This window comes from Pinus tabuliformis, chromosome X (genome assembly GCF_031772625.1).
Source record: "Pinus tabuliformis cultivar Carrire ecotype Pingquan chromosome X, CPIR1, whole genome shotgun sequence".
In the NCBI taxonomy this organism is placed as follows: domain Eukaryota; kingdom Viridiplantae; phylum Streptophyta; class Pinopsida; order Pinales; family Pinaceae; genus Pinus; species Pinus tabuliformis.
Window position 1 is genome coordinate 1,042,113,501 of NC_142308.1, and position 23,565 is coordinate 1,042,137,065.

Below are 23,565 nucleotides of genomic sequence, written 5' to 3' on the forward strand. Positions count from 1 at the left end.
GCAACTCCAAAGGCTACCGACTTTTAATTATCAACCCAGGGTTCGTACAAACTTAGGAGGTATTGACACTATTTGTGCAACATACAATGTGTCCTTCCTTTTCTATCATGAGAAAAAAGAAATGCTGCCTATTTGCAGGACTAAAAGACTGAATTTAAAAATGCTTGTAAAGTAACATGAAATCCTCTATCTACTTATTAACACACTTTGCTTGCAAAAGAACCCTATTTTAACCCTATTTGTCACATGTGATGTTTTAACTAATATAAGTATGAAATATGATCTAAAGAGTACTAACTGTTATGTGCATGTGTAAATATAAAATAACTCATTTTTTTAATCTTTTTTTCTTTATAAATGCAAATGCTAATCCTTCCTTGATCTTTGGTAGGGGATACAGGTGTGGAGGAAGAGGGGTATAATGATTTTTATGGCTTGAGGTCAAGTAGCGGCATAATCTGAACTTCAATGATGTTTTTTTTCAATTCGTGCTCAAAACAGGCCGCTACAAGATTTCATACAGGATGTACTGGTTCTCCTATAGGATCCCTTGTTCTACTACAAGATGTTACAGATTTACTATATGAAATTATAATTCATCGAATGACCAAGCAAATCAAATACAAATTGGATGGGACAATTTTTTTTATTGACTAGGATGTCTTAGGTCTCTATTCCAAGTGGAATCACTCAAAAAGACCTCTGTTAACCCATGCTAAAAAATAGCAGAAAATTACTAGTCTAAAAATTAGAAATTTGAGAACTAGTGAGCTAGTAAATCCATCAAATGTCTAGCCTAATAAAGTGCAAATGTAATGGGGTAAATTTTGTTATGAAATAGAATGCTTTTGTGATATAATACAAGTGGAATCAACTTGATTGAAGCTCGTTAGCATGCTCTAAAAAATAGCAGAAATTTACTGCTAGTTGCCACAAAGGAGTTCTAGAAATCTAGATTTGGGAATAAGAAGACTAATCCAAGTAGCTCAATGGTTACTATGACCTTCCAAATCTTTTCCAAGGATGAAATTATGCTTGTGATCCTGAAAAATAACTTACATCAACCATTTAACCCAATCCTACAACAATAAATCACTAATACTATATGCAGAAATAGAAAGAAATAAAAACAAGAGATGCATGTGAATAAGAAGTGAAAAGAAGGAAAGAAAATGATACAAAAGGGCTTTGAGGCTCCTAGGATGGCCAAGCCCAAGGAAAATTAGAGACCTATGGAGGATAACAAGATTTAGAAGCTGAACACGACATCAATCTTTATTATTTTCATCAATACAATTACATCCCTACAAGAAAATACAATGGAGTTACAAAAATACGATTTCTCTCCACAAGAAGACTAATAAAAATCTCCCTAAAGGAAAATTAGACTTGGTACTTAGAAAAAATGATTAGGAATCATTCCCCATGAATGGAGGAAGCTTTCCCCACCAAAATCCCTTGATTAGTGGATTTGGTTCCCAATACTAGGAATCTGCATTAAATGGCAAGGAACACATTCCTAGATTTTCTCAATCATTGGAGTTCCACAATCTATGCCATAATTCCATAATATCTTGTTGATTTATTATTTAATAGTGATCCTCCTGTACTAGGGAGCAAGTCCCTAAATTATCTCCTCCTCCAAATCTTCATTATTTTCCCAATATTCTCATAATATTCCACAAAAATAAATAATATTAGACACAAATATGCAATTATTCATAAACATTCCTAATGAATATATTAAAGTTAAAAATACATTATCTAATGCAAAAAGAGAGGTTTAATGTGCTTAAGGATGGTCATAGGCCTTAATTTATGTTTAATTTAGAGGCATGGGCCTTAATTTATGTCTAATTTAGAGGCCCATCATACCCCCTGATGAAAGTGTTGCTCATCCTCTGAGCAACTTAGTGACCTCATTGTGCCTCATTCATGGCCCTGGTGGCTTCTCTCTTGTGCATTAAGAATCTTGGCTGTAAGTTCCGCAAGGACAAGCCCAAAAACATATTTGTGCAAAGAAAAATCCTTGTTTCTTGAGACCATTAGTTTGCTTTTTTCCCCTTATTCAAGATGGTTCTTGAATATTTTTCAGTTTGGGAAAGTCTTACACATCCTTACAATCTTCTTATATCTTGTTCCACCATTTTGACACCTCTAACACCTTCAAAATGCCTTTAGACGAGAAATAGGACATCCTATAGTAGTTCCTGTCAAAACTACAGGAAGCCAACATGAAACCCTTTTTGAGCATAAATGATAGTCTGAAGTTAGGGCAGGCCCTTACCTTGACTTCCATGCCTTTATCCCATTTCTATAACATCTTTTAGGCATTGGACAAAAGTTATAAAGAGATTAGAGACCTCTTGGAAAGCCTCTTTTTATCATTGCAGTTTGAGTTCTGTTTTGATGGTGAGTGTCTCATTTCCTTTTGTTGCCTTCTTCTTCTCTCTTGTGGCCTAGATGATTGCCTAATGGCCTTGGAGTTTTCTGTTTTGATTAAGTTTGTCTTAGGCACTATATTTTTTGGTTTTAGCACCATTTGTTCCTTTCTTCCTTCTTGTAGCAACATTATGTCTAACTGTAGCAGACATTCATTCTTCCTTCAAAGTATTCTAACTGTATGGGAGTGATGAGAAATGATGTAGTTTTGTGAAAATGGAGAGGATTCTCTCTTTGTTTTTCAAGAAATTTTCAGGGTGAGACAGAGTGTAGGGTTTGTTTTTGAAATTATGAAATGGGATGGATGAATGATGGATAGATAGTGAATATGAAGTGGATGGAGGGCTTGGAGTGCTATGGTGACTTGGCATTTGCAAAAATTCTTCTTTTAACTGCTGTCCTCATTCCTTGAAATCATCACCCTTCATAATTTGACTTTTCAACATTGCATGAGTGAAGGAGTGAGCTGCAATTAACTAGTTGAAGGTGGCTGAGACTATTGACCCATCCTTAGCTTATAAAACCTCATCTCTTATGCATTGATAACAAATTTCTAACTATAATATGCTCAAGAGAAGATGTCAAGAATATTGCATACTAGTACTTACCTGATGGTTGTTGGAGAGACATGCATGCTGCTATTGAGTTGATGTTGTTGTGCCTCTCATGACTCAGGTACATCTTTCTGACTGCCTTTTTGTTTTTTGTTGATCTTATTTTGCGGACAGGTTGCCTTCTTGTTGATGTGTAGGTGATGGCTTCCTTTATTGCTGTAGAGATTTGGAGGAGTTTCATTGTGCCTGTATTTATGCTTCTCCTCTTTCAATCATGGTGCTGAAAGTTAGGCTTGGAGCCTGCTGTTACTTCCAAAGGGGCTACTATAGCTACCCTCTTTTTTTTTTTGAATGTTTGTGTCATTTCTCTGTTGGAGGGTAAATAGGTATTGGAATGAGTGGAAGGTGTGGCCATAGAGTGACATGGTCATGATGGGTGTTGACTGAGATGTGGTGAAGTCAATGTCCTTTTTTTCTATCCCAAAATATGCATGCATCATAATTTTTCCAGACTTCGTTTCCTGTAGATTTTCAGAACTTCCTGTAATACTACAGGAAACTCTTGTAGTAATTCAGGACAACCTCTTGTAGCCAAATTTTTTTGTCCATATATCCCAAACGGTAGAATGGATTTACCTGTAACTTTTTGAGCATGTTGCCATCATCATTATGCACCTCCCCATAAAAAAAAATGGTTAATGGATGCATGGAGCTCGAGAAAAACTAAAAATGGCTAAAGGTGATGGAGGCCAATTTCTTGGAAACCATGCACTGGAATTTGCTGAAATTGCTTGGGCATGTTATCATCATCCATATGCATCTCCCCATGAAACAAATTTTTAAATGGATGCATGGTTTTCAAGTTATGGCAAAAATAAAATTCTGCTCTATGTATTTTTGTTTCCTATAGTAAAACAGAGTCTTCCTGTAGTTTTTTAGGACAACAAGAAAACTGAATGGGAAAAGCTTGAGAATGATGGGTGGATGGTGGAAATATATGAGGATTATGGATTGGCATGGACTTGGCCTAGTTGGAGCATTTGAGCAAAGGAGGAGAAAGTCAAAATTTGACTTCTTTTGACCAGGTTTGACCTATTTTTTCTTTCTTTGGTGGCAACTTGTTTTTGTTCCTTATAGATGTTGGAGAGCACCTACATTCATCAAAGAGATACATGGAGCAAGGATTTGTTTTATTTTTTTTCCTTTCCTTTTTTTCTAGGTCTACTAGTCGCCTCAGTGAGGTTTTCAACTAGTAGGTCTGCCTAGGCGACTCAAAGGAGGTTTTCACCTATGATCTTTTCTTTTTTCTCTTTTTTCTTTTTTCCCAATCCATTGACTGCTTTATGGAGGTTTTCAATCAATGAGCCAATCTGAGGTGCCTCAAAGGAGGTTTTCATCTAAGATTTTTATTTTTTTCTCTTATTTTTCATTTTTTTTTTTCGAACCTACCCTACTTGAAAAACAAAATCACTTTCAAGTATAAGAATACTTCCAATGGAGCCATGTGCACATCAAGATGACAGACAGAATGATGTGTAGGCTTGAAATGTATGCTTTCACATGTACCTAGAATTCAAAGACCAAATGATTTAACTCTGAAAGGATCAAGCATAGTTGAAGAAGAGAGGGATGCTCCATATTGTTGATTCTCTGGAACGAAACCTCAATATAACTTTGATGTCCTTGGTTTTCTTTCTTATCTAGATCATTCTTCATGTATTCTTCTACCATGACCTTCGAATCTTCCTCTTTTTGCTGATTGTTCTCTTAAATACATGGAGGATTTGATGGTAACCATGAGGGGGCTCTCTCGATCTCTGATTTTGATGTATGCTCTTCATCAAGTGCAGCCCATGATTATGTGGTCTTCTCATTTGAATCTTCTTCTGGATGTGGTCCTTCAATGATATCAAGATAATCTATTTTTTTCAATACTCTTCCTGAGCTATGTTGAATACCATTGATCTCAAGAGGAGATGTTTGGAAGTGTTGTACCTCAGCATTGTAATTGGGTTGAGCTACTTCAATGTGTGGGTTTGGAAATGGTGGTACAGGTAGTTGAGTGGGAGTGGATATTTGAGATGGATGTGGTTGGGGTGGAGATGAATGGAAGAGATAACTTGGAGTTGGGTATGGAGGATATTGAGGAAAATACTGAGGATATTGTGGATGGCTCCCATAAGTTCTTTGCCAACCTTGTTGCCAAAATTGGTTTTGGGGTTGAGACGGCCAATGTTGCCAAGGAAAGCGTGCGTTCCAATTACTTTGAGATGGATGTGCATAAGCTTGAAATTGTGAATTAGGTTCTTGCATCATACTAGGTTGAATAGGATGCCATGGTCCTCTTGGAGCTACATAACATAGCTGGATTGGCAATTGATTTGCTCCATTGTCCTCTTGGTAAACTTCCTTCAACCTTGGTAATGATGGAAGATGTTTAACATCATGTGATTCTGCATGGACAACACAAATATCAACATCTTCTTTTCCTTCATCTTGCATTCTTAACATTTCTACTTGTTTGGTTAGATTGCTAAGAATTTCTATTTTAAAATCATCAAACAAATTTCCAAGTTTAGCTTGACTTACCGATCTTGATGTTGATTTACCTACTCTTGCCTTTCCTCTTGATATGTGTTTGCATGTTTCACAAATTTCTTCAAATGATAATTGGTATACATCACCTCTACTCATGAGATCAAGGAGATTAATCCATTCATCCCTAATTGTTCTAAGTAAGAGGGTTTTTAGTGTTTCGGATCCTAAATGATGTAGTTTTTCCCTCTTAACATTATACATGAACCTCTCTATTAGATCCTTAAGGCTCTCATATTCTATTTCATTCATTCTAAAGATTTATTCTTTAAGATCATGATCTTTATATTTTTCTAGAAATATCTTTTGCATACCATTCCATGATCTTATTGAATTAGTCCCTAAACTCATGAACCATTTAAGAGCTCTATCCTTCAATATTGCCGAAAACAATCTCAATTTTTGAGTTTTTAATAAGTAACCATAAGATCTACAAAAAATTTCAAATTCAAAGAGAAAGGTTTCTGGATCCTCTGAGCTTAGACCTTTAAATTTTGGAAGAAAAGGTGGAGGGATGTTCTTCATGTGCACATTGATATCAGTATCTTGAATGGGGAATCTGAGAGGATCTTCCTCATTATTATCTTCTCCATCCATTTCTTCTACATTCTTTTCCATCTATTCTTCTTCTTCTTCTACCTGCAAAAGTGGACAATGATATGGCTCTTACTGCATCATCTGATCAAATGGAGGGGTGGGTTGGTGTTGGAGAATTTTTTGTTTTTATTGTTGAATGAAAACACTAATGCAATGCACTTTTCTATCTTTGAAATGAAATATGCCTAATGAAAATATTTTTTTTTTGTTTTTTTTTGAAATGTAAAAAGAAATGAATCAACTAGGGAAGAAAACAATGCATACTTTGACACCTCCCTGACAACGGCACCAAAAAGTGATGAGCCTTGGTATTGCAACAAGAATGCTGCAACTCCCAAGGCTACCGACTTTTAATTATCAAATCGGGGTTCGTACAAACTTAAGAGGTATCGACACTATATGTGAAGCATACAATCTGTCATTCCTTTGCTGTCATGAGAGAAACGAAATGCTGCCTATTTGCAGGAATGAAAGACTGAATTTAAAAATGCTTGTAAAGTAACATGTAATCCTCTATCTACTTATTAACACACTTTGCTTGCAAAAGAACCCTATTTTAACCCTATTTGTCACATGTGATGTTTTAACTAATATAAGCATGAAATCTGATCTAGAGAGTATTAACTGTTGTGTGCATGTGTAAATATAAAATAACTCATTTTTTAAATATTTTTTCTTTATAAATGCAAATGCTAATCCTTCCTTGATCTTTGGTAGGGGATACAGGTGTGGAGGAAGAGGGGTACAATGATTTTGATGGCTTGATGTCAAGTAGGGGCAAAATCCGAACTTCAATGATGATTTTTTTCAATTCGGGCTCAAAATAGGCCGCTACAAGATTTCATACAGGATGTATTGGTTCTCCTATAGGATCCCCTATTTCTCTTATAGGATCCCTTGTTTTACTACAAGATGTTACAGATTTACTATACAAAATTATAATTCATCGAATGACCAAGCAAATCAAATACAAATTGGATGGGACAATTTTTTTATTGACTAGGATGTCTTAGGTCTCCATTCCAAGTGGAATCACTCAAAAAGACCTCTGTTAACCCATGCTAAAAAATAGCAAAAAATTACTAGTCTAAAAATCAGAGATTTGAGAACTAGTGAGCTAGTAAATCCATCAAATTGTTGAAAATAGCAACAATAAATACTAAATATAGAAGTGCTAAAAATAGCATTGCTATAAATAGCATTTCAGGATACATTCCAATTTTAGTTAGTCCATGAACTAAAATTGAGAATTAAAATTCGAATTTGATCTTAGCAGCTGTTTGTAAAATAATTAATTAATTCATCTTGAGTTAATTAGTTGGAGAAAATCAAACATGAAGTCTATGTGAAGACATGCAACAATTTTCCCTTTGATTGAGGAAGTTATCCCTTAATTAAGGAGATCAGGATGAGTTGTACTTTGAGTTGTAATTAGTTAGCTCAGTTAACTAAGTTAAGTCCAGTTAGATTAGTTCCAACAGTTTGTGGAATTGATTGTGAGTTCAGTTAGTTAATGCATGCATGCATGTAACTAGTGTACTTCAGATAACTGAATATTCTCTCATAAATAACTCATGCATGTCAGTTTTGTCAGAGACCCAGTTGAGATTAGAGGATAGGAAAATGTACTATCAGTTGCAGGAATATTCCATTGAGGATATCTCTTGCATGCAGAAGGAATTCATTCCTTGAGGATTGCGTAGTTATTTCTGAGTTTGGTGAGAGGTGAATTCACACAGGTGGTAGCCAGAGGACCCAGGAGAAACTGTGCAAGGAAATAGGAGGCCTGGAGGATTGAAGGAAGGCATGTGTTGTGTCTATTCAGTCTATGAGCAGCGTTGAGGGAATGTACTGAGAGCTGGATAGCTTGTGAGCTAAAGCTTTGTGTAATCTGGAGATATTTCCACTTGTATGATAATACAGATATCGGGGTTTTTAGCTGAGGCTTTACCCAGAGTATTCTTCTGTGTTCATATGTGATTGATTTCTCATTCTCTGTTATATGTGTTCTATTTGATCTCGCTCAAAATCGATTAAGCTTCCGCAAGTTTGTTTGTAGAAGTAAATCAAGTATTTTGCTTTAGTATATTGCATTATCAGGTGATCTACGATGAAATTTCAACATGGTATTGAAGCAAAGGTGAGCAAAGCAGAGAATAGTATACAAAGAAGGGATAAGTTCGAAGGTTGAAGTTCTTGATTATAGAAATCGAATTCTTATCACATCTCAAATTTCACCAATGGTGTTCAATGGTTTGAGACTTGAGTATGCCCTGGATGGCAGCTCGAATTATATAGCCTGGAAGGATTGTATGGAAGCGGTATTAGAGGACAACGGTTTGAAGGACTTCATTGATCAAGAAGTCCCCAAGCCAACAGCTGCTAATGCCCAAGAATTGGCAGAATGGAAGAAATGTGTGGCTAGAGCAAGGAGGATTCTTCTGGAGGGAGTTCGAGACCACATTGTCTCGAGTTTCCATGGGAAGGAGACACCATTTTCAATGTGGAAAACATTGAAGGATCTATATCAGAACAAAAGCGATTATAGGAAGCTAGTGCTAAAAGACAAGCTTCGAAAAATCAAGTGTGAAAATGGTGACACGATCTCTACATATCTGAACAAGCTCACCACATGAAGGGATGAGCTTGGAAGTCTAGGAATCATGACAACTGATGATGACATGGTGAGTCTTGCTCTCGACGATCTTCCTAAGAGTTGGCATAGCTACCAAGATTCAGTAAATACAAGAGAGAAACTGCCAGGTTGGGAATGACTTTGGTCGGATTTGATGCAGGAGGAGATAAGGATAAGCACCAGAGATGGATTTTCATCAAAGAAAGATGATGAAGAAAATATAGCCTTAGCGAGTAAGGTGAGGAAAGGGAAGGGGAAGGCTTCCCATTCCAAATCGATTTCTTCCCATGGTGGGAAGAATATTGACAAATCGAAAGTGTGATGCTTTCATTGTCATGGGGTGGGCCATTATGCTATGAATTGTCCACAGAAGAAATCCAAGAATGGATCCTCGAAAGGATCAGATGGTGAGGCACTGGCCTCATAGTTCGAATTGGATTTCACCCTCATCACATGCATGGTTTCATCGATGGTGGGTTGTGTTTGGTACCTAGATAGTGGAGCCTCATTCCACATGACCGACGACAAGAGTCTATTCAGTACCTTGGAGGAGAAGGACCTCCAGATGCGCATAGAGATGGGCGATGATGGAAAGTACCGTGTTTCAAGTGAAGGTACAGTTGTGTTTCAGAGGGAGCATGGAGCTCCTCTCACCTTGACTGATGTAAAGTATGTGCCTGGACTGAAGAAGAACCTGGTGTCCATCGCTATGTTGGAAGACAAAGGCTATGATGTAGTCTTTAGTAAAGGAAAGGCATTCTTGAGGCACATCGGCACTGGACAGACCAAGAGGATTGGGATTCGAGTAAAGAATCTCTACAAGCTGGAGGTAGATGACTGTGTTGCATTGAGTTCCAAAGCAGATTTGGTGCAAAGCCAAGATATTGGTGAGCTATGGCATAGAAGATTGGGCCACTTGCACCATGGGGCCTTGAAGATCATGCAACAAATTTCTACCAGACTTCCCAAGGGTAAACTGGAGCAAGTGGATACATGCAAAGGTTGTACCTTGGGTAAGTATGCAAAATCTTCCTTTCAGGATCGAGACAGTCGAGCTGGAGCAATCCTGGAGCGAGTTCATATAGATGTGTGTGGACCATTCTCGACAGCCTCCACCGCTAAACAAAGGTACTATGTTATTTTTATTGATGATTTTTCTCGTAGATGTTGGATCTACTTCATGCAGAAGAAGGATCAAACCTTCTCAAGGTTTTGTGAGTTCAAAGCCTTGGTTGAGAAAGAATCTGGAAATAAAATAAGAGCCTTGTGAAGCGACAATGGTGGAGAGTATGTCTCCCAATAGTTTAAGGACTTCTGTGCAGTAGAAGGAATTAAACGGGAGTTGACGGCACCCCATAACCCACAGCAGAATGGGGTGGCTGAAAGGAAGAATAGAATGATTGTGGGAGTAGTTTGAGTGATGCTGCATGACTAAGGCCTACCACTTCATTTGTGGGTTGAGGCATGCAATACAACAGTATACTTGCAGAATAGAAGCCCGCATCGTATACTGGGGATGAAGACACCAGTGGAGGCCTTCTCCGGGAAGAGACCAGATGTGAGTCACTTCAGGATCTTTGGATCATCGATTTATTTCCATGTGACCAAAGATGCCTGGAAGAAGCTAGAGCTAACAGCTGAGTTGGGGATACTTGTGGGGTACACTGATACACCCCACAACTATCGGGTGTTCTTGCTTACCAGTCAGAGGACAATGGTACGCAGAGACCTGAAATTCGACGAGTAGAAGGCCATGCGAGTTTTCCTTGAGAGGGAGCTCAAGTTGCATGCAGAGGAGGAAATTTTGGTTCCTAAGGAGGAGGAGCCTCAGATTGATGCGGAGCAGCTACATGTAGAGGATCCAGTAGTGGAGACATCCACTCATGCAGAGTCTTCCAGAGATGGGCGGAAATGCTCAAGGGAAGCTAACAGATTGGTGATGGATGCGAGAGAGAATGTGGGACAACCATCTTCTCAGCACAGACATAGGAGATCACCCGAGCAGTACACTGGTTACATGGCCCTGGTTGGGGAATGTGTAGAGATCGAACCATCTTCCTTTGAGGAAGCAGTGCAACAGCCAGTCTGGGTTAATGCTATGGTGGAGGAGTATGACTCCATAGTTCGGAACAGTGTTTGGGATGTTGTCCCAAGACCGGAGGACAAGTCACTGGTGAGTTCTCGATGGCTTTACAAGGTAAAGCAAGTAGCTGATGGCAATGTGGAGAAACATAAGGCAAGATTTGTTGCCCGTGGTTTCTCACAGGTCGAGGGGATCAAATATGATGAGACTTTTGCTCCTGTAGCAAGGTACTCATCTATAAGATCAATGTTGGCACTATCAGCACAGATGGGTTGGAAGATCCATCAGATGGATGTGAAGACTGCGTTCCTCAATGGAAAGATTGAGGAAGAGGTGTACATAGAGCAACAGGAAGGATTTGAAACCTTCGATCGTGAGTTGCATGTGTACCGACTCAAGAGAGCTTTGTATGGGCTGAAGCAAGCACCTCGTGTTTGGTACACTAGGATCGACAACTATTTCACTGGGTTGGGCTTCACAAAGAGTGAAGCGGATGCGAAGCTTTACCACATCATGGTAGAAGTTAAGCCATTAATCATTGTTCTTTATGTTGATGATTTGACATTGACAGGTGATGATCAGTTGATAAAGTCTTGCAAGGAGGACCTTTCAAAGAGAGTTCGAGATGAAAGACATGGGTCTCATGCACTACTTTCTAGGCATGGAAGTGTGGCAGAAGGATGGGGAAGTGTTTTTGTCTCAAGGCAAGTATGCCAATGAGATACTCAAGAGATTCCACATGGAGAAGTGCAAGCCCATGCAGACTCCTTTAGCAGGTAACTGGAGGAAGGAGGATGCTACTTCAGGTGAGGTAGTAGCTGCTACTGTTTATCGGCAGCTTTTGGGTTCATTGATGTATCTAGTGAACACATGACCAGATTTGTGCTTTACGGTGAACTAGCTGAGTCAAGCTATGGTTCAGCCTACCAAGTTGTTTTGGAAGGCAGCGAAGCATGTGCTGAGATACCTCAGGGGCACATATCAGTATGGATTATGGTACATACGGACAGAGGGAGTGAAGCTTCAAGGCTTCACAGATGTAGATTGGGCAGGGAGTCCATCAGATCGGAAGAGCACTTGAGGAGGAATTTTCAACCTTGGTTCAACTACATTTTCTTGGTATAACAGAAAATAGAGGTCAGTTGCACTTAGCTCAACAGAGGCTGAATACATGGCTACCAGTCAGTCAGCATGTGAGGCCATTTGGATGCGAAAAATTCTAGTTGGATTGTTTGGTCAGAGGATGGATCCAACTGTGATCTATTGCGATAATCAGAGTTGTATCAAACTCTCTAAGAACCCAATATTTCATGACAGGTCCAAGCACATTGATATCCGGTATCATCATCTTCGAGACTGTGTGGTGAAGAGGATCATGTTGTTGCTGTATGTTTTGACCGAGGAGCAAGATGTAGATATTTTGACTAAGGCATTGTCAAAATGCAAATTCGAGTTCCACAGAGACAGGATTGGGGTGACAGATAATACCTTTCTTGTTGAGAGGGAGTGTTGAAAATAGAAACAAGAAATGATAAATATAGCATTTCGGGATACATTCCAATTTTAGTTAGTCCCTAAACTAAATTTGAGAATTAAAATTCGATTTTGATCTTAGCAGCTGTTTGTAAAATAATTAATTAATTCATCTTGAGTTAATTAGTTGGAGAAAATAAAACATGAAGTCTATGTGAAGACATGCAACAGTTTTCCCTTTGATTGAGGAAGTTATCCCTTAATTAAGGAGATCAAGATGAGTTGTACTTTGAGTTGTAATTAGTTAGCTCAGTTAACTGAGTTAAGTCCAGTTAGATTAGTTCCAACAGTTTGTGGAACTGATTGTGAGTTTAGTTAGTTAATGCATGCATGCATGCATGTAACTAGTGTACTTCAGATAACTGAATATTCTCTCATAAATAACTCATGCATGTCAGTTCAGTCAGAGACCCAGTTGAGATCAGAGGATGGGACAGTGTACTATCAGTTGCAGGAATATTCCATTGAGGATATCTCTTGCATGCAGAAGGAATTCATTCCTTGAGGATTGCACAGTTATTTCTGAGTTTGGTGAGTTGTGTGAGAGGTGAATTCATACAGGTGGTAGCCAGAGGACCTAGGAGAAACTGTGCAAGGAAATAGGAGGCTTGGAGGATTGAAGTAAGGCATATGTTGTGTCTATTTAGTCTATGAGCAACATTGAGGGATTGTACTGAGAACTGGATAGCTTGTGAGTTAAATCTTTGTGTAATCCAGAGATATTTCCACTTGTATGATAATATAGATATTGGGGTTTTTAGCTGAGGCTTTCCCCAGAGTATTCTTCTGTGTTCATGTGTGATTGATTTCTCATTCTCTGTTATATGTGTTATATTTGATCTTGCTCAAAATCGATTAAGCCTTCGCAAGTTTGTTTGTAGAAGTAGATCAAGTATTTTGCTTTAGTATATTGCATTATCGGGTGATCTATGGTGAAATTTCAACACAAATGTATAACCTAATAAAGTGCAAATGTAATGGGGTAAATTTTGTTATGAAATAGAATGTTTTTGTGATATAATACAAGTGGAATCAACTTGATTGAAGCTGATTAGCATGCTCTAAAAAATAACAGAAATTTACTGCTAGTTGCCACAAAGGAGTTCTAGAAATCTAGATTTGGGAATAAGAAGACTAATCCAAGTAGTTCAATGGTTACTATGACCTTCCAAATATTTTCCAAGGATGAAATGATGCTTGTGATCTTGCAAAATAACTTACGTCAACCATTTAACCCAATCCTACAACAATAAATCAGTAATACTTAATGGAGAAATAGAAAAAAATAAAAACAAGAGATGCATGTGAATAAGAAGTGAAAAGAAGGAAAGAAAATGATACAAAAGGGCTCTGAGGCTCCTGGGATGGCCAAGGCCAAGGAAACTCATAGACCTATGGAGGATAACAAGATTTAGAAGCTGAACATGACACCAATCTTCATTATTTTCATCAATACAATTACATCCCTGCAAGAAAATACAATGGAGTTGCAAAAATACGAGTTCTCTCCACAAGAAGACTAATAAAAATCTCCTTAGAGTCAAATTCAACTTGGTACTTATACAAAATGATTAGGAATCATTCCCCATGAATGGAGGAAGCTTTCCCCACCAAAACCCCTTGATTAGTGGATCTGGTTCCCAATACTAGGAATCTGCATTAAATGGCAGGGAACACATTCCTGGATTTTCTCAATCATTGGAGTTCCACAATCTGTGCCATGATTTCATAATATATTGTTGATTTATTATTTAATAGTGATCCTCCTATAGTGGGGATAAAGTCCCTAAATTATATCCTTCTCCAAATCTTCATAATCTGCCCAATATTCTCATAATATTCCACAAAAATAAATAATATTAGGCACAAATATGCAATTATTCATAAACTTTCCTAATGAATATATTAAAGTTAAAAATACATTATCTAATGCAAAAAGAGAGGTTTAATGTGCTGAAGGATGGTCATAGGCCTTAATTTATGTTTAATTTAGAGGCATGAGCCTTAATTTATGTCTAATTTAGATGCACATCAGTCACCAGTGATAAAATGCACTCTTTCAAATTTTTTGATTAGGGTCCTAGGTCAAATTTTTATAGTTTCAATAGGTTTTCAAATAAAAATTTGGTCACTGGTTATTAAGTCTAGGTCACTACTACTCCCTTCACCTACTCATAACCTTTATCACTCATCATGGTCATGTCTTCATTCAGGTGTCTTAGGCCATGAAATGGTTAATATGTCATCATTCACTTCATTTGTCATCATAATGCCATTCATTTGAAGTAAAGGAGTCATGTTGATCATTTGATGTCATCATTAGAGGGAGTTAGCAGCTTAGGAACAAAATGAATAAAGGTAAAGGTAACATTTCATTTCAAATAAGATCATGTTGTAGTCACATCACATCATTTCTCAAAAATATCAATGATGTCACCTCCATGATTTAAGCAAAAATTGACCTCCAACTTATAAAGACCATTCAAAGAATTTAAATTGTTAATTCCACTTTCACAAGACCTCTCTCGACCATCGAATTGCATTCTAGCCTTTAGGGCAACCAAATTTCTCCTTGAAACCCTAAGTTATCCTCCTACGCTACGCTTTTCCTCCTATGCTATGCTTTTCCTCCTATGCTACGCTTCTGGTATCCATTGCTGCATGTTTGAATTAGAGGCAAATTAGCCATCCACAAGGTTTCATCTCTGCAATTTTGGGCTTTCAATGCCTATTGAACAAGTAAGTATCAGTTTTCACTCTTCTCTTTCATCTATCTTCTCAAAAATTTTAGTGAAATTCCCTCTCCTAGGGTTTTTACTGCGTTTTTCATTTCTATGTGAAATTTTGTCAAGACAGTGGTAAAACTCGAAGTTTCTTGCTCCCCTACACTCATATACACCTTTCATACTTCCCTATAACACTCCCCTCACCTACTCCCCTTCATCTCCTACATTTCCCTACAAACCCTATCCTAGGCTACCCCATTGACAATTTCCTAGGCTAGGACTATGTTTTTGTCATTTTCACACCTTCCCCCCACTTTTTTTGAGAATTCTCACTTCCTTACACTCCCTAACATCTATCCCTATCCCTTAAAATTTTCCCATAAATTTACACACTCCCTAACCCCTCCATTCCATTCCTTCAACACCACAGTCCCTTTTCCCCTATTTTGCAGTCATACCCTATCCATTTCCTTCCCACTTAGCTAGGATTGTAACCATGGAAATTGGAAACAGTGACAATGAGAAGAGAAAGTATAATAAGGGTGGGCAAGTGTCTAGGTATGAGCCATCACAGGTCCAAGAAATCATGGCCTCACCCTTCGTTAAGAAATATTTCCAAGATGCTGGTTGCCTAGGTTTCTATGAGAAGATCCAAGAAGAAGGTTCCAATGTTAAATTGACAAGCCTCTTTGCCACCAACTTTAGGAGGGATAAGGCCAACATTGTCGGGGTAGACTTCATCATTTCAGCAGATGCCATTTCCATATCTACAAGTATTCCAACTCATGGAGAAATTTGGTTTAAAGGGATGGATTTAGACATTGAGAACTACAAACCTTTCCTAAAGCCACAATATAAGGATGCTCCAAAACACATTTTTCCCTTTAGAAAATTGCTTGATAGGTATTCTCCATTAATGGAGATGATAATGAGGTCCTTTACTTGTGAAGGAAGGTTTTCAAGACTTTATTAGTACCACATAAGGCTGTTAATGCACTTCACAACAGTCAAACCTCTAAACTTGCCTCACTATTTGTATAGAAGCCTTGTCAAGATGACAAAGAAGGTGCAGAGTAAAGGGAAGGATCATCAATCTAACTTGTTTCACCATGGCTTGGTCAAAGTCATTGTCCTCCATCAACTTTTAGAGATCAACATGCCTTGGGAGGCATTCATCCAATCAGCTTCAATTTTGCCTGCTACTAGTCAAACTAGCAACCAAGGTACACCATCACCGTCACCAAAGCCTCAAGAGGTTAGCTCTTCCAGAAAACCAGTTGCACAGTCACCTAGAGCATCAGTGGCAAAGATACCTAGGGCAGAGGTGGCCAAAACCTACAACAGAGGGAAAAGGCTTGTGTTTGCTCCTTCAAAACACCAACATGTTTCACCCTTGCATGATGATGAGTAGGCACACTTTGAGGATGACATGACAGAGCATGAGGAGAACAAGTCACCTGAGGAGCTTATAAAGGAAAAAGAAGCATAAATCAGAGATCTCAAGGACAAACTTTCAAAGGCTAACTTCATGGTAGCATTTCTTCAGTGGGAGAACATGCAACTTCAAATAAATAAGCTTTTGTTCATTAAACCTAAGGCAGATTTGGAGGTGGAGGATGGAAAAGGTAAGGCCATAATTGATGTTGAGTAGCTTGAGGATAGAGAGGTTCCAATTAAACCAAGGAGGCCAAGAACAAGAAATCTCAAGAGGCAGAAAGAGCAAGAAAGTGAACCATCTCCATTATTAGGTCAACATGATTTTGATGAGCTAATCACAACTGAGATTGAACAAGACAAGGAATTTTTGCTTGCAAAGGTGAATGATCATTTGGAAAATATTCTCACCAACAAGAACACTAATCTCCAAAGCACATGGTAGGGCACTACTACACAAGAAACAAGCTTTCTCATATTAGGGTAAAAAACATGAAAAAGAGGCTAAATCAAACCCTAATGAAACTAAGGAAGGGAGAAAACATGGATCTACTTGCTGATGCATAGTTTATTGTCTAACCCATCACCCAAGGAGTCAAAGAAACAAATTTCAAGCAATTATGATTTTTTTTTTTTTTTTGTAAATTTTGAAGTTTTGTGTATTTTGGCAATTTTGTGATGTACAGAAGCATAGCGAGCTCACGCCACGCTTCTTCCCAGGACCTCCAAATGGTGAATTTCTTACATGGATGGATATATGTTGGTGAGTACAAGACATATATGTACCTGGGTTTCCATGTCAGTGCACATGTTGGAAGGAAAAGTAAAAAAACATGCTCAAAAACAGGTTTCTACTACTATTTCAGACCCCATGCTGCACTTCTGGAGCAGTCTTGGGAAAAGTGATTTTTGGAGGCCTAGAAAAGGGATTTTTGCAGGTTTATCAATTTGGGGGAAAATTAGACACACTAAGCTACCATAACCAATTTTCAGATCGGAAAATAGACCAATAGAACCCCCTTAAATTTTCCGACAAAGTCCGCGCTACGCTTCTAAGCAAGTTCATCGCGCTTCTATCAATAGTGTCATTTTTTGGTTTTTGTCAATCAAACTTGACTTTTCATGATGTAATTAGTCAAATTGGGTTTCTACATGATGTAACTAAGTGAAATAGGGCTTGTAAAATTAAATTTGATGTAATTATGATGGTCATTAATGTTAGTTAATTTAATCAAAGCTAAATGGAGAGTTTGTTTCTTAACCTCCCTAGTTTTAGATTTGGTTAGAGGAAATGTTGTAAATTGTTCCTATATTGATGGATTCGACCCCTGAGAGGGGGAAAGTGGTTTTTGACCTATATATATCTTGATATAAGTGATAGAGAGGGTTTGATGTTGTTTAGTGAAAGACCTGTGGAGCTAGTGTACTTGTGATTTTTTGCAGGAGTAATATATAGGAGTTGCAACTATTATAGTGGGATTCATGTGGTATGTTCATTAGTAGTGTTTTTTCTTCTGTTATCATCAGTTTGAATGTATTTTTCTCTCTACTTCCATCTTAATTATTTCTTGTGATTGTTTCATAAGTATTAAACATAATTCTTAAGTATTTGCTCTGTTTTGATGAAACTCTCATATTTCTGTTACATTTTCCTCTGATAAATGAATTCATGAAACTCATTCTCATTTTGAAACCTTAATTTTCTACCCTATACATAGTAAAAAATCAAGAATTCTAACTGAGCATGCCTACCTTGCCCCATTATATCTCTGCAAACTCATCTTTTAGAAACCCTGACCTAGCCCCTAGACCTAGACCATCATCCAACAAAAAAACCCTAAATTGAGTTGAACTATCTAGCCTAAAATCCATTCTTACACCAGTCAAATCCTTGGCTATGACCATATAGAGAACCCTCTCTGGTTTGGTAGGGCTAGCTTCCAAATAAAAATTTTGGTTTGAGGTTACCTCCTTGGCTTCCTTTCTCAGCCTTGGGTCACTGAGGAGTGCTAATAGTAATGACCGTCACATCTTTGTAGACTATTTCGCTGAATGTTAGACGGATATTTCTTGGTTACGTGTGTCTCTACTAGGGTGGTACTACTACCTCTCTCTTAGAATCTCACTTTATTTTCTCCCTTCGCAGTAGAAGAGCCTTGACACACTTACAACCAAACACTCACTAGGCACGCTCACTTGTTTTTTGAAGGCACATTTTCATTCCTCTCTCTTGCTGACAGTTAGAGCCAAGGAAAATATTTAAGAAATCGACATCCAATCCATATTCTGGATGGGGTTCCTATCTTAAATGGTGTGAGTTATAACTGGGACCAGATATCCAAGAGACCCCTTAAATGTTGGCTTGTCCAACACTATCAACATTTCTGGTGCTAGAAGAAGGGTAGATAGATTTTTATTGCTGATAACCTCACCCACCCAAATCCTACTTCCTCTATCAACGCAATAATATTCCCATCACCTCCCCTATGCATATTCTTGAATTTGGCAATCCTTCTCAGCCCGGGACTATACAAACTTGTGAGGTATCTTACGACCAGATCTGAGGCATTCGCTCTATCACTCATAAGTTTGCAAGGGCTATTAAATTGATACTTGGAGTACATAGTATTCCATATTTTCAAAGAAGAACCCAATTACTCCCACTAGGATAGTAGTTTCAATAGTTTTGGTTGTCTCCACCCTTGAAGATTTAGCAGACTCTGAAGAGAACTTAGGAAAACTAGATCAACCTCCATATTTCAATGGTGGTAATGGTGATAACGTGGTACTCTCGAACAATACTTTCCATGGGTTAGGCGGTGAAGAAGAAGAAGAAGACTCATTAGATTCTAACAAAGAGGAGGAGAACAATGACAAAGATATGGCAGACCAAGATCTGGATTAGATGAATCAGGGCCCACTTGCACTATCGGGTGTCTTACATAGGATGTCAAGGCACTTAGAGAAGATGTTAACAAATTATGACCCTGACAAAGCAGTGAAGGTGGAGGACCACCTGGACAACTTTTACCTACATCTGAAAATGCTTGAGGTACGTTACGATGATGTTGCATGTAGACTTTTTCCATTTACCTTAGATGGAAGAGAAGTTCCATGGTATTACAACCTTCCTCTAAACTCAATCCAGAATTGGAGGGTTTAAAGAAATTGTTTCTTGAGATGTTTGTTGATGATAAAACCCCCGCCATGCTTTTAAGAGAGTCGGGAAGTCTTAAGATGAAGCAGAAAGAGAAAGTGAAATATTTCAATCAGTTTCTTAACCATATCTTGAATATATTTTTGTCAGACACAAAACCTCATGACTCCATCACCATTTATTATTACACATCTTCCTTACCAACAAGCATTGTGTAGTTTGTGAAAAGAATCGCGAAACCAAAATTAGATGAAAATTACGAAGAAGTAATCACAGTTGAAAAGGACTTGCATGCGATTGGAGCCGTCATAGATGATGAATCAACAAAGGACTCCAAAGGCAAGGGTAAAAGGTCTCAAGCCTCCATAAGTAAGGCCAAGGGGAAAGAAGCAACTAATCTTGAGAGCTTGACCCACACCATAAAATCTTTGTCCAATGAATTGGTAGAGTTAAAACAAAGGTCAAGTAGGACCATCGTAAGAAGCAAGCATCCTCAATAAATATTTCTGAGAAGGGTTGCCAACTCCGGCAATAACTGCAACCAGCCAACCAAGTCTACGCAGAGCTTGAACGTTGTGCTAAATATTGAGAGTATGGGCTTGGATCAATACTATTTGTTTGATCAAGAGTATCATTTAGAAAAGACATATCAATAACGGAACCACAACATGAACACTCTTGTTGCGCATATTATTAATACAATGCTGCTAGATGAGTATACTGAGTTGACAGAAGAAAAGGAAGAGAATGTTTCTACTGAAGAAACTGAAAATGTTAGACATGCAGTGAATACACTTAGTTGTGTTTTCGCAGTTGAGAAGAAGAGTGTCGAAGAACAACCATTGAGTGAGGCCCTTGCTCAAAAAAATAACACTTGATACAACTTGAGAATCCAAGGGTCATCATCCACACAAGAGTTGACGAAGCAAAAATTGAAAGAGAATTTTCTGAGGAAGATCACATCACTCATCAACTCATCCCAGAACAATCACAATAAGTTTGGAAATGCAGCTAAAATGAAAAGTACTTTTGCGAACAACAAAAGTAAGCCCATCATTCCAGAAGTAGCAGATAAAGAAACTCTGCCAGACAATTCAATAATGTCTCCAACACTAGATTATAAAATATTTTATGAAATGAATAAATCTCGCACGAAAATTTCGCTCTTCAAACTGATAAAGATCACAAGCTAGAAGGAACTTCTTGTCCGCACACTTGAAAAATCTGCCTCAGGTAATGATGATTCATAGAGGGATCTGGTAATTCCTCTGATTCCCTCAAATTTGTACTTAATACTTTAACATTAGATGCAAACACACTCTGCCCTCTATTTTTGTTAACGTTCAATTTTTTTAATTATAATCAGTACAATTTCTTAGTTGATTCAGGTGCATCTGTAAATATAATGCCTTTATCAGTAGAAAAGAAAACCAATGAAAGATGGGATAAAAAGATGTATATATCATTCAATGGACAAGACCCTTGTCCATGCGATTTGTGAACTCATAAATGTGCTTATTCGCTTATCATCTGACCAACAAGTTCACTAATGTACAAATATAGTAATTGTGGACATTCCAGAAGCATACAACGTATTGTTGAGCAGAGACTAGTCTAGCAAGTTACAGGGGTATTTTTCTATGGACTGGTCACATGTGTGGCTTTCGTACAAGGATAGGAACAATCAGACCTGGGTGAACTCAAAGCCGTACATGAAACACACAGTGACTCCCTTCGAAGGCAAAAATGAGCCAGTTGCTTTCGCGAATCTTATCTTCGGAAATTTCTTTCTTGAAACTGATCTGGGGTGCTATCTTACTCAGCCATCCCTAGTACCACCTAAAGCACAGTTGGATCTCCTTCCTAGTCCAACTAGCGAAAATGAAATTTGTACAGTTAGTAATAGTAGTACTAGTGCAGTACATAGTCCTTGTACATACGATGTTTGGGAACTATATTTTGATGGCTCGAAGACACATGAGGGCTCTGGAGATGGTTGTATTTTAATAGACCCTTGCTAGAGGAAACATAGGATCTCCAGCTTCTTGTAATTTGAGTGCACCAATAACACCACAAAATATGAAGCACTCATCTTGGGTTTGCAAAGTGTCAGTGACCTCAATGTTGTAGTCCTCAAAGTAGTAGGTTACTCAGAAATTGTCATACGACAGGTACATGATACTATACACTGTGTGTCACCTCATCTAAAAGGTTATCAAAAAAAGGTATGGCGTTTGATTTCTCATTTCCAAGCTTTCAATATTATTTATGTTCCTAAAACGCCTAACGTAGTTGCAGATGCATTAGCAAATGCTACTGCTAGGTTGCCACTGCTTAGGGATGGTTTTTCTGTAGAGATTCTTTATAAACCATAAGCCCCTGACGATATAACTAACTTACATGTTTTTAATGATGACCAACAAATATTGTCCTTTATGGTGAACACTGATGTATTCAACGATGTAGCTATCAACAAAGATGAGCACGAGAAAGAGTTGCAGAATGTAGCCCGTGTAAACAAGGAAAACCCTATACCAAAAGGCATGGTATCACTTGAGAAGATGTATGACCTACAAAATCACTTTCGAGGGCAAGTTAATGCAAAAAACCATAGCTCTAAGTTGTCGCACAAGCAAATAAATCTTGGAACAAAAAAACATCTGAAGTTTGTTAATCTCGGTACTTGTTGCACACCACAGGAGCAACAAACCTTCATTTGTTTATTCAAGTAGTACTAAGATGTTTTCGCATGGATGTATGATGGGATCAAAACTTATGACACACGATAATCCATCATGTTATTCCAATAAAAGAAGGGGTCAGGACTTTCCAACAGACATTGTGAAAGGTACACCCAACGCTTGAGCCTCTGAATCAAAAGCAGTTAAGGAAGTTGATGGATGTTTGGATCATATATAAAGTGTGACATTCTACCTGGGTATCAAATGTGGTCCCAGTATGAAAATTTTTCATGGAAATCCACTTGTGTGTAGATTTCCGCAACATGAATTGTGCCTCAGACAAGGATAACCATCCTGTGTCATGTATGGAGTAGATATTACATTTAATATCAGGCTAAGAGATTTTTTGTTTGTTAAACGGATATGCAGGTTACAACCAGGTTCTGGTATCGAGCCTGATAGACTCAAAAAAACATTCTGCATGAAGTGGGCCACGTTCGCATTTAGAATAATGCCATTTGCGCTGGTCAATGTCGGTGCGACATTTCAATGCGCCATGGACATTGTGTTCCGTGGACTCATCAGGCAGAGCATAGTGTCTATATGGACAATGTAACAATTTTTTCTAAAAGGAGATCTGACCACCTACACCATTTGAAGAAAATATTCAAGCGATGTTGTAAATACACGATATCCCTTAATCCCTAAAAGAGAATTTTCGTAGTGTTCGAGGGAAATCTCTTGGGCCATATTATCGCAAAGAGTGGGATTAAAGTAGACCCTGAGAGGGTTAGAACCATCACACAGATTCCCTTCCCAATCAATAAGAAATCTATGCAGTCCTTCATGGGAAAGATCAACTTCCTCCACAAGTTTATCTCCGATTATGCTTAGAATGTTAAACCCATGTAGGAGATGGTGAAGAATGATGCAACATAAAAATGGGATAAAATGGAAAAGGACGTGTTTTCATGTATTAAGCAAGCTATTATAGAAGCACATGCTTTGTATAGCCCATATTTCAACAAATATTTCCTCCTCTACACCTTCGTTTCTAATACTTCTCTTGTCGCGGTGCTTAGTTAGAAGGATGATCAGAATAATGAGCGGCCAATATATTTCATGAGC